The sequence below is a fragment of the Henckelia pumila genome, chromosome 3 (genome assembly GCF_033568475.1).
Source record: "Henckelia pumila isolate YLH828 chromosome 3, ASM3356847v2, whole genome shotgun sequence".
NCBI lineage: Eukaryota > Viridiplantae > Streptophyta > Magnoliopsida > Lamiales > Gesneriaceae > Henckelia > Henckelia pumila.
In genome coordinates, this window is record NC_133122.1 from 188,237,277 (window position 1) to 188,247,228 (window position 9,952).

Below are 9,952 nucleotides of genomic sequence, written 5' to 3' on the forward strand. Positions count from 1 at the left end.
ATTTCTAATGACTCGATTTTTCTTGCTAAAGATGCAAGTTTAGCTTGAACATCTACATCATCTTTAAGATGATAAATACCACCCCCATTTGTTGAATTATTGGTTTTACTTGGTGGTTCAATTGAGCCTATATTATCCCAATTTTGAGCATTTTCTGCTAATGACTCCAAATATTCCATAGCTTCATTTGGGTTTTTATCTTCAAAAGTTCCATTACACATGAATTCTATCATTTGCCTATCTTTAGGTATTAAACCTTCATAAAAGTGAGAAACTATTCTCCATATTTCAAAACCATGATGTGGACATGTATTAAGTAACTCTTTATATCTATCCCAACATTGATAAAATGTTTCCCCTTGTTTTTGAGAAAAAGTTGTAATTTGTCTTTTAAAAGAGTTTGTTCTATGGGAAGGAAAAAACTTTTTTAGAAATTGTTGTTGCATTTCTTCCCATGATCTTATTGAACTTGATCTCAAATTTTGCAACCATGTTTTAGCTTTATCTTTTAAGGAAAAAGGGAAAAGCTTTAATCGAACAGTATCCATGCTACAATTTTGATCATTATAAGTGTTGCAAACCTCCTCAAATTCTCTTAAATGCAAATATGGATTTTCAGAATCTAAGCCATGAAAATTTGGTAAAAGTTGAATGACTTGTGGCTTAAAATTGAAATTAGATGCATCAGAAGGAAAAACTAAACAAGATGGTGTACTAGTTCTTATTGGATTCATATGGTGCCTAAGTGTTCTTGGTTGTTCATGTTCTTGATGATTATTATTATTATTATTATCATCTTGATTATTAGAATTATCGTCCATGTTTAAAATATTTTCAGTTACTCGAACAAGTCTACCACTTTGTTTACGACTCCAAACAATCATACAATTAAAAACAACATACTATTTACATAATAACAAAATTAAACTTAATTTATACCTCCCCGGCAACGGCGCCAAAAACTTGCTACAACTTAAATTGTAATTCACCCAAGTGTAGGTTGTCTGCAAGTAATATACTCGTGAGTACGAGATCGATCCACGGAGAGGATGTTGTAAGTTTAATTTTAGCAATAATATATTATAGATGAAAATATTATTATAAAACTTCAAATACACAAATTATAAAATTGTCAAGGTTTTAAAGGTTCATTGTTGGTTTAATTAAGATTGCTAAATAAAAATAAATAAAAGAAACTAAAATAAAAATAAACATAAAAGAACAATGAAATATTTAAACAAGTATATCATATAATATAGTTCCCACTATATTAATATCAGATTAACCGATATTTAATACATGGTACCCATAATATATATATAGATGAATAAATATAAACATAAAAAGAACAATTAAATATTTAAACAAGTATATCATATAATATAGTTCCCACTATATTAATATCCACCGATATTTAATACATGGTACCCATAATATATATAAATGCATAAATATAAATTGACATAAAAGTAAATGTTAGATCAAATCACAATATTTTATTTAGAACAACCGGCAGAGCCACGCTATCGTCTAAATAAAATATATGACTTTATGTTAGATGCGATAAAGTAAATGTTAGTTGCGGAAAAGTAAAAGTTAGATGCGAGAAAGTAAATGTTAGTTGCGGAAAAGTAAATGTTAGTTGCGATAAAGTAAAAGTTAGATGCGATAAATTAAATGTTAGTTCAAATCACAATATATTATTTAGAACAACCGACAGTGTCACGCTATCGTCTAAATAATATATATGACTTTATTATAAATAGATACATATATTTATAGTATATAATTATTGTAGTAATTATTGTATCATATTTGACAACAAATCAAGGTAACCACATTCAAGGTACCAAGCATTTGATGTAAATAGATAACAACAAATCATCCAAAATTATACCTACAAATAAAGATCAATTAGTAAAAATAAAAATAGAAAAGAAAAGAATATACAAAATATAGACAATCTTACTTGACCAACAATGAAACCTTTTCACCTTGACATAAAAAGATTTAGCTTTTCATGAACATGAAACTCAAGAATAAAGATAAAAGAAATTTCATACTTGAACTTGAGAAACTTGCACACTCAAACTTTTATTCTCACACACACAATATTTATTTTACAAATGAAGAATTCTCTACACTCTTGCACACTACAAAGCTTATACAACACATCTATTTATAGGCCAAATGAGAGGAAGAGTCCAAGGCTCATTAAATGTGAAATAGTAAAGTTGGTGGGTGCTTGTCTCCTTGAATGTCAATACCATGACCCAACTTTAATTGGCATGTTTGATGCCTTAGACCACCGATTCAGCCTTTCTTTTCAACATAGAACACGTAGGATATTTTGTGTAGATGTGTTTGGACAACTCATTCACCCCTTTTGGATAAAATATGAAATACTTATGATATTTTTACTCCAAGCTGGTCATAGTAAAAGTAAATCTATCTCCATTTTGATGTTTTATTATTTTGATCATCTTAATGAAGTTTTTGGAATTTCTTGTCTTCTACAAAGTTGAAGATGCCTCTTTTGTGATTCTACAGGTTTTGAGATTACTCCATTATGACCACTGTAGCTTGAGTAATTTTATTTTTACCAAACCTGCGCAAACCGTAAAATACAACATTTTAGTAAAACATTTAAATATAAACACATAACACTAAAATAATACAACTTCATAATTTTAATTAAACTTAAATTTTAAAACACACTTTTTAACATATAAATAATTACAAATTTTAAGTTTCATCAAACATCATATCATATCAAAATCGAAATCAAAGATCCACTACCTGCGATGGATCGACAATAACATCATCAAGTTCTAACTCAAGAACAAATAATAGTCAAGTATATGATTTAGCGGGACAACTCAAGAAGCATCATTCTTGAGTTTCAAATCCCTGACTCTCGATATCGTCTTATACCTGTCAATCTCGATTCTTGAGGTGCTCCAAATCTGGACACTACCATAAGAATAAATATCAAAATTCCGCTCAAGACTCAACTAAATCTTCAAGGCACAATTAGTTGCAATATTGATCCCGATTCGAAGTCTAGAATCCCGAGCTCGATATCCTTTCATTCAAATATGAATTCATATCAATATAGCTAAGAAACATCAACAAGGATTCATATCGTTTTCAACTCAATCATAAAACTCGAAATTGAATCCATTCTTGAACCGGTACTCAAAACTCTATTATAACAATCCTTCAATATTCTTAAATTCAAATCCACTATATATCAGCAGATCTAACATCATATAGTCAACATAATCAAATGTTCAGAAGTCTAACATATGCTGAACATTCACAACAATCTTACTCGACATAATCTACTAATTGTTCAAATCGTAATTCAACTTCAACATTCAAATCAATCCATTCGAACTCGAACTTGCCGCTTCGGATTCAATATCATTCATTTCAAATCTGAAATGAAATGATATAATATCAAATATCATCTTCATTCTCATTTCAATCTCATCAAAGTGTAAACAATCTCAAATCTTGATCAATCAATCAAAATTCAAACCACCAGCGTAATGATTCGAAACCGGTAATTCCAAAGACCTCACATCATTATTTCTAGCATCTAAAACCTATATCATCATCAATTCATCATCAACAATTCAAAATTAAGCAGCAAGAAATTTCAGAATTCTCGAAAATCTTGCAAAAATTATAAACATTTCCAAACGACGATCTTTTCTCAATTCGACTTAAATATGCTATCGTCGTATATACTAGAACACGTTTATACAATCAAAACTGAATTCGAGCAATATCATAAAAATATAAACATCGTAGAACTTTGTAATACTTACGTCAAAACGTAGCACTCGAAGCCGTGATCGCAAATATACGATCAATTTTGAATTCTACCGGGCGGATCGATTTTAATCGGCTTTGGAATTAACCAAAAATGGTTTGGAAGCTTTCTTCCTCTTCCTCTCTCGATCCTTCTGCTGGGAATTGGAGAAGATACATATAATTCCCACATATACACATTTATGCCCACTTGCCAAAGAAATTTGCACTTCGGTCCCTGAAACTTCTTCCAAACTTCAATTCAGTCCTTGGAAATTCTTTTAATTCAATTTCAATCCAAAATAATTTAAGAATATTATAATTTATATCTAAACTCTACAAATTCTCAAATTAAATATTCGCGGATTAGAATAAGTAAACTGCACTTTAGCCCTCGGAACTGCGATATTTGCAAATCAGTCCCTGTGCGAGTTTATCTTCAAAGTAAATCCTTTAATTCTCGGAACTTGGAATTTAATTTTTAAATTCCATAAATATTTAATTCCATTATCTTCATATTTTAATTTAAGAATACCGGAATTTAAATATCAAAATCCTTAAATTCTCAAATTAAATATTTTCGGCTTGGAAATTAAATTTCTAATTTCCATAACTTCCTCAAATACTATTTTCCCAAAATACAGAATTTAAATCTAAAATTCCATAATTAATAACTTAATATTTCAGAGCCTTACAGGATCGGAGGCTCCGAACAGTAACGGAGGATCCGAAGTCAGGAATGGAGGATCCGAACCAGTTCGGAGGATCAGAAGTCGAGTTCGGAGGCTCCAAATTGTGGCTATAAATAGGGGAGCTGAAATTCATTTTCACTCGCACCTGTCCTCTCTTCTCTCTCCATTCCTAGGCCTTCTAACTCAGATCTAGGGAGATCTAGGCGTCCTATGGGAAATCTGAAAGTGGCATAGCGATCCAGGCGTCATAGCGGAGCTGTGGCCTAGTTTTGAGGCAAGAGACAACAATGTGCTAACGAAGGACGCAAGTATAGCTTTGGCTTCCTAAAAATATTTATGAGTATGCAATAGTTTAGTTAAGGCTTTTAGAGTTTCATTAATTATGCATGGGTATTTGCATTGTAGTTGCAGTAGACTGGACCAGTAGGCATGGGATCTAGACCAGCGGTGCTAGGAATTTCCTGCAATTTTTAGAGGTACGTAAGTACTAACTGAGATAGACGGCATGATATATTTTCATGTATGTTTCATGATTATGTGCTATATGTTTTATCATGTTTTATCATGTTTTACCGCCTTAGCACATGCACGATTTTACGTATGACTGCATCCCGAGAGATGTAAGTCATTGACAGTCTCCATAGGGAACAGTGATCTCATGTTGGACTCGAGTCAGGTATGACAGTTTCCATATGGGACTTGTATCCTATTTTGGATTTGGGTCAGGATGGGTTTGGCTCAGCCCTGATATAGAATATACGAGTACCCCGCGGAGTCGCTCTCTAGTCAGTACTGCATATTCCTGGCGCCTTGAGCAAGTGTTTTACCTGGGATTTTAAATCATCTTTGTGCGCATATTTGTACTTATATCATTGTTTATGTATTGAGCGTAGTCTCTCACGTCCCTGTGTTTGGGTATTGTGGTGTACCTTGTGACGGGACAGGTTTGAGGCTGGACGGTCCAGGCGGCTCTCAGCAGGATTGAGGATCCGAGAGCGTGAGGTTTTAGAGGGTAGAGATTTGTTTACCCTGAACCTTTGATTTGATTGTATAATGGTATTTATACACTTATGTTATCGTCGGTTGTATTCTGCCGATTGGATTTGTTGTATTTTAAATTATCCGCTCCTTATGCTTTAACTATTATTGCATGCGCTTTATTATAACTTTGATTAGATAGTGGATCCGGGTTGGGTCACTACATTAGCCATTTTCTTATAAGGGCAAGTTTAATCATATGGAATAAAATGGGCTGATTTCGACAGTCTATCAACAATCACCCAAATAGCATCACAACCATGAACAGATCGAGGTAGGTGTGTCATGAAATACATAGCAATGTGCTCCTAATTCCACTGCGGCACTTCCAGACAATGTAACATACCACCAGGTCTCATCCTCTCAGCTTTAACCTGTTGGAAAGTCAAACATCTTGCTACAAAGTCTGAAATTTCCTTTTTCATACCTTCCCACCAAAACTGGGATCGCAAGGCATGATACATCTTCCTATTTCCTTGGTGAACACTGTGTCGACTACAATGTGCTTCTCGGAAGATAGCTTCTTTCAAGTCTATCAAATTTGGAACCACAAGTCTTATTTTAAAACGCAAACTTCCATCTGAAGTGACATCAAACTTATCTGAATGTCCCGTTTGAGACAATTCTTTCAACTTCTGAATATAAGGATCAGTCCTTTGCGCTGTTTTGATGTCAGAAACTAACCGTGGTTCAACTTGAATAGACGAAACAATGAAGTAGTTGCCACTAGGTTGGTAAGTCCAACCTGAAGTCCCCAAGTTCTCATGGACTTTAGAGATTTTAAGAGATGTTAACATCGCATTCTGAACTTTTCGGCTAAGAGCATCAGCAACTAGATTCATCTTACCGGGTTGATAATGAATATCACAATCAAAGTCCTTAAGCAATTCCATCCAGCTCTCATTTTCAGATCAGATTGTGTGAAAATATACTTAAAACTTTTGTGATTAGAATATATCCCAAACTGTTCTCCGTACAGATAATGACGCCATATTTTCAATGCAATTACAATGACACCCAAGTATATATCATGAATTGGATATAAAGTTTCATGAGGCTTCAAATGACGTGATGCATAAGAAATAACTCGCCCATGTTGCATGAAAACACATCCAAGTCCATTTAGAGAAGCATCTGTACAAACGACAAACCCACTTGAGCCCAAACGTAAAGCTAAAACAGGGGTTGTGGTTAACTTTTCTTTCAATGTCTGAAAACTAGTTTCACACTCTCTAGTCCAAACAAAACGTCTATCTTTTTGTGTCAGTTGTGCCATAGGCTTCGCTATTTTAGAAAATTCTTCGATAAATCACCTGTAATATCCAGCCAATCCCAAGAAACTACAAATCTCTGAAACATTCTTGGGTGTTGTCCAATTAAGGACAACATCGATTTTATTGGGATCAACAGACACTCCCTGAGCTGATATTACATGTCCCTAAAATACAACTCTGTCTAACCAGAACTCACACTTTGAAAACTTGGCATACAACTGTGCAGTTCTGAGAGTTTGAAGAACTAACCTCAAATGATCTCGATGCTCGTTCAATGATTTTGAATAGATCAGAATGTCATCAATGAAAACGATAACAAATCTGTCTATAAACTCTCGAAATATATGGTTCATCAAATCCATAAAAACCGCTGGAGCATTCGTTAACCAAAATGGCATGAAGAGGAATTCATAGTGACCATATCGTGTCCGAAACGCTGTCTTTGGAATATCTTCTTCACGAACTCGAAGCTGATGGTAACCATAACGAAGATCAATTTTTGAGTACACAGACGTGCCTTGCAACTGATCAAACAAATCGTCAATGCGTGGCAATGGGTATTTATTCTTCACTGTGATTTGATTTAACTGACGGTAATCAATACACATCCTCATCGATCCATCTTTCTTTTTCACAAATAGTATAGGAGCTCCCCATGGCGACTGATATAACCTTTCTCCAGGAGATCCTGCAACTGTTCTTTTAATTCTTTCAATTTTGTTGGAGCTAATCGATAAGGTGCTTTGGAAACTGGATTTTCTCCTGGCATCAAATCAATACTAAAATCTATTTCCCTTTGAGGCGGAAAGCCTGGAATCTCTTCGGGAAATACGTCAGGAAATTCCTCAACCACTGGAATATCAGTAACTTTCAATCTCTTATCTTGAGTAGCATCTACTGCATAGGTCAAATACCCTTCACTCCCAGCAGACAATAACCCAAAAATCTGCATGGTTGACACTAAAGGGATACGGGAGTGAGAATCATCACCATAAAAATTCCATTTACCACCAACATACGGTCGGAATCTTACTACTCCATGAAAACAATCAACAGTAGCTCGGTAGTTGGTCAAAGTATCCATTCCGATAATACAATAAAAATCAGACATAGACAACTTTATCAAGTTTGTTATCGTAATACTTTCATCAAAACGAATTACACAGTTTATCACTATCTCACGCGATCTCAAACACACACCGGCAGGGATAGACACAGACACTGGATCAATCAACAAGGTAGTAGCAATCTCATGCTCAACAATAAATGCAGCAGATAGAAATGAATGAGATGCTCTTGTGTCTATCAATATACGAGCAGGATGATCAAGGATCAAACATATACCTGCTATAACCCCTACAGGTGCATCCTGAGCCTGGTCGTGAGTCAACGCATGAACTCTAGCCTGCTGAGGCCCTGGAAAATGCTGTTGAGAAGGACCTCTCAGTTGGGAGAAACTGGGTTGTGGTGCAAATTGAGGAGTGAAAGGTCTAGGAGCTGGAGCTCGAGGAAACTGGCTAGTCTAAGAAGACTGATGATGTTGTCCTCCCCCACTAGGAAAAACCTTTGCATAATGTTCTGGTTGGCCACAAGTACGACAAACTCCCTGAACTCCTATGCACTGATCGGATGGATGCCTTCCTCCACACCTATTGCAAGACTCTCTACGACCCCATGAAGATCCCCCACCATGAGAACTACCAGAACTAGAGGAACTGCTAAATGACTTTTCCTGAATTGCTTTCTGTAAGGCTTAAATCTTTGCGGCCTAGGTTGCTGAAATGACTGTTGGGGTGCAACAGATGAGTTTGCTAAAAATTGTGCAGTTTCAGTGGGTGCTTGCATTGTATACTGTGGTCGACCCCTTCTTAACCCTGCTTCATGCCTTATGGCTTTGTCAACCGCATCAGCATAATCGACTGGGTTGCAAGCCAAGACCAAGGAGTACAGATTCTGATTCAATCCTTCCATAAACTTTTCGAGTTTAGCTCCATCTTTGGCAGCAATGTGCGGCACATAAGTAAACTGATGTGAATTCTTAATGTATGGAAGGCAAACACGACTATATTAAAATCGTATCCTCAATCCAATAACAAAAGAAATCAAGAAATTGCACAATCTTTAAAACAAGTAAAGGTTTTGGATTATTCACCTTTAGTTTACTTGAAACTAGCAACAAACAATCACGAATAAAAATAATTGATCACAACGGGACCTTCAGAAAACCTGTTTCTGACAACCCACGAGGATAATCAATCGACAAATGCCACAAAGTATGAACTTTGATAAGTTTGATTTTTGAACAAAGCACAAAGCTTCAATAAAAATTCTAGAGAGAATTTTATGTATAAAAATCTGAAATCTTAAATTGTATTCAATAATGAATGTTTGTTGTATTTATAATACAACTACAAAAAATAATAAAAGATATCGCAAAATATATCTAAAGATATAATAATATCTCCTAAAAGTTTTCTAGTAGGAATAAAAGACTCAAAATATGAAAATAATGCCAAAAAATATCAAAAAGTCTCGCACACACACAAAACGCTGAACCGTGTGAGAGAGTGCAGGCGCGGGCGCGGGCGCACATAAGACTCTGTCTGGAAATCTTGAAAACACTCAGAACAGGCGCGGGCACGCGGCAGACAGGCGCGGGCGCGTACAAGGTTCTGTCTGGAAATCTTCATAATTGCAAGGACGCGCGGGCGCGCGTGAAACAAGGCGCGGGCGCGCATGCGTCTCGGACTAGGTGACTTATTTTTGAGTTCTCTTTGACATTTTCTCCACTTTCTTGACGTCTTTGGACTTCAATAATATTGTAACATCCCTCAAAGTGATCTTCAAGAATTCCAATGCCATCTTGACAATTCATCTTCAACGATTGAAGCGCATCTTTGAATCTCTTAGCTCGACCTCTTGTAATTGGTCCTCTTAGCATCTCCAACGGATCCTTAACCACGTGATCAACATGCGAGCTATCCATGATCGCATCATCCTCCCCTTCTTGAAAAGGATTTGACCTCAAATCTCGTTCATCAGCTACATCAAACAACTACAAGTCAGAAACATTAAAAGTAGTACTTACATTATAATCACCTGGAAAGTCTAATTTGTAGGCGTTGTCAT

The 9,952-nt window shown here is 35.4% G+C and overlaps 1 non-coding gene across 1 annotated transcript; it reads left to right on the top strand.

Moving 5' to 3' along the window:
- The first annotated feature begins 291 nt into the window (after positions 1-291).
- Positions 292-402, top strand: LOC140894143 (small nucleolar RNA R71). The gene has a single exon (XR_012153691.1). It is a non-coding gene; the product is annotated as a small nucleolar RNA R71 (small nucleolar RNA).
- The last annotated feature ends 9,550 nt before the right edge of the window (positions 403-9,952 follow it).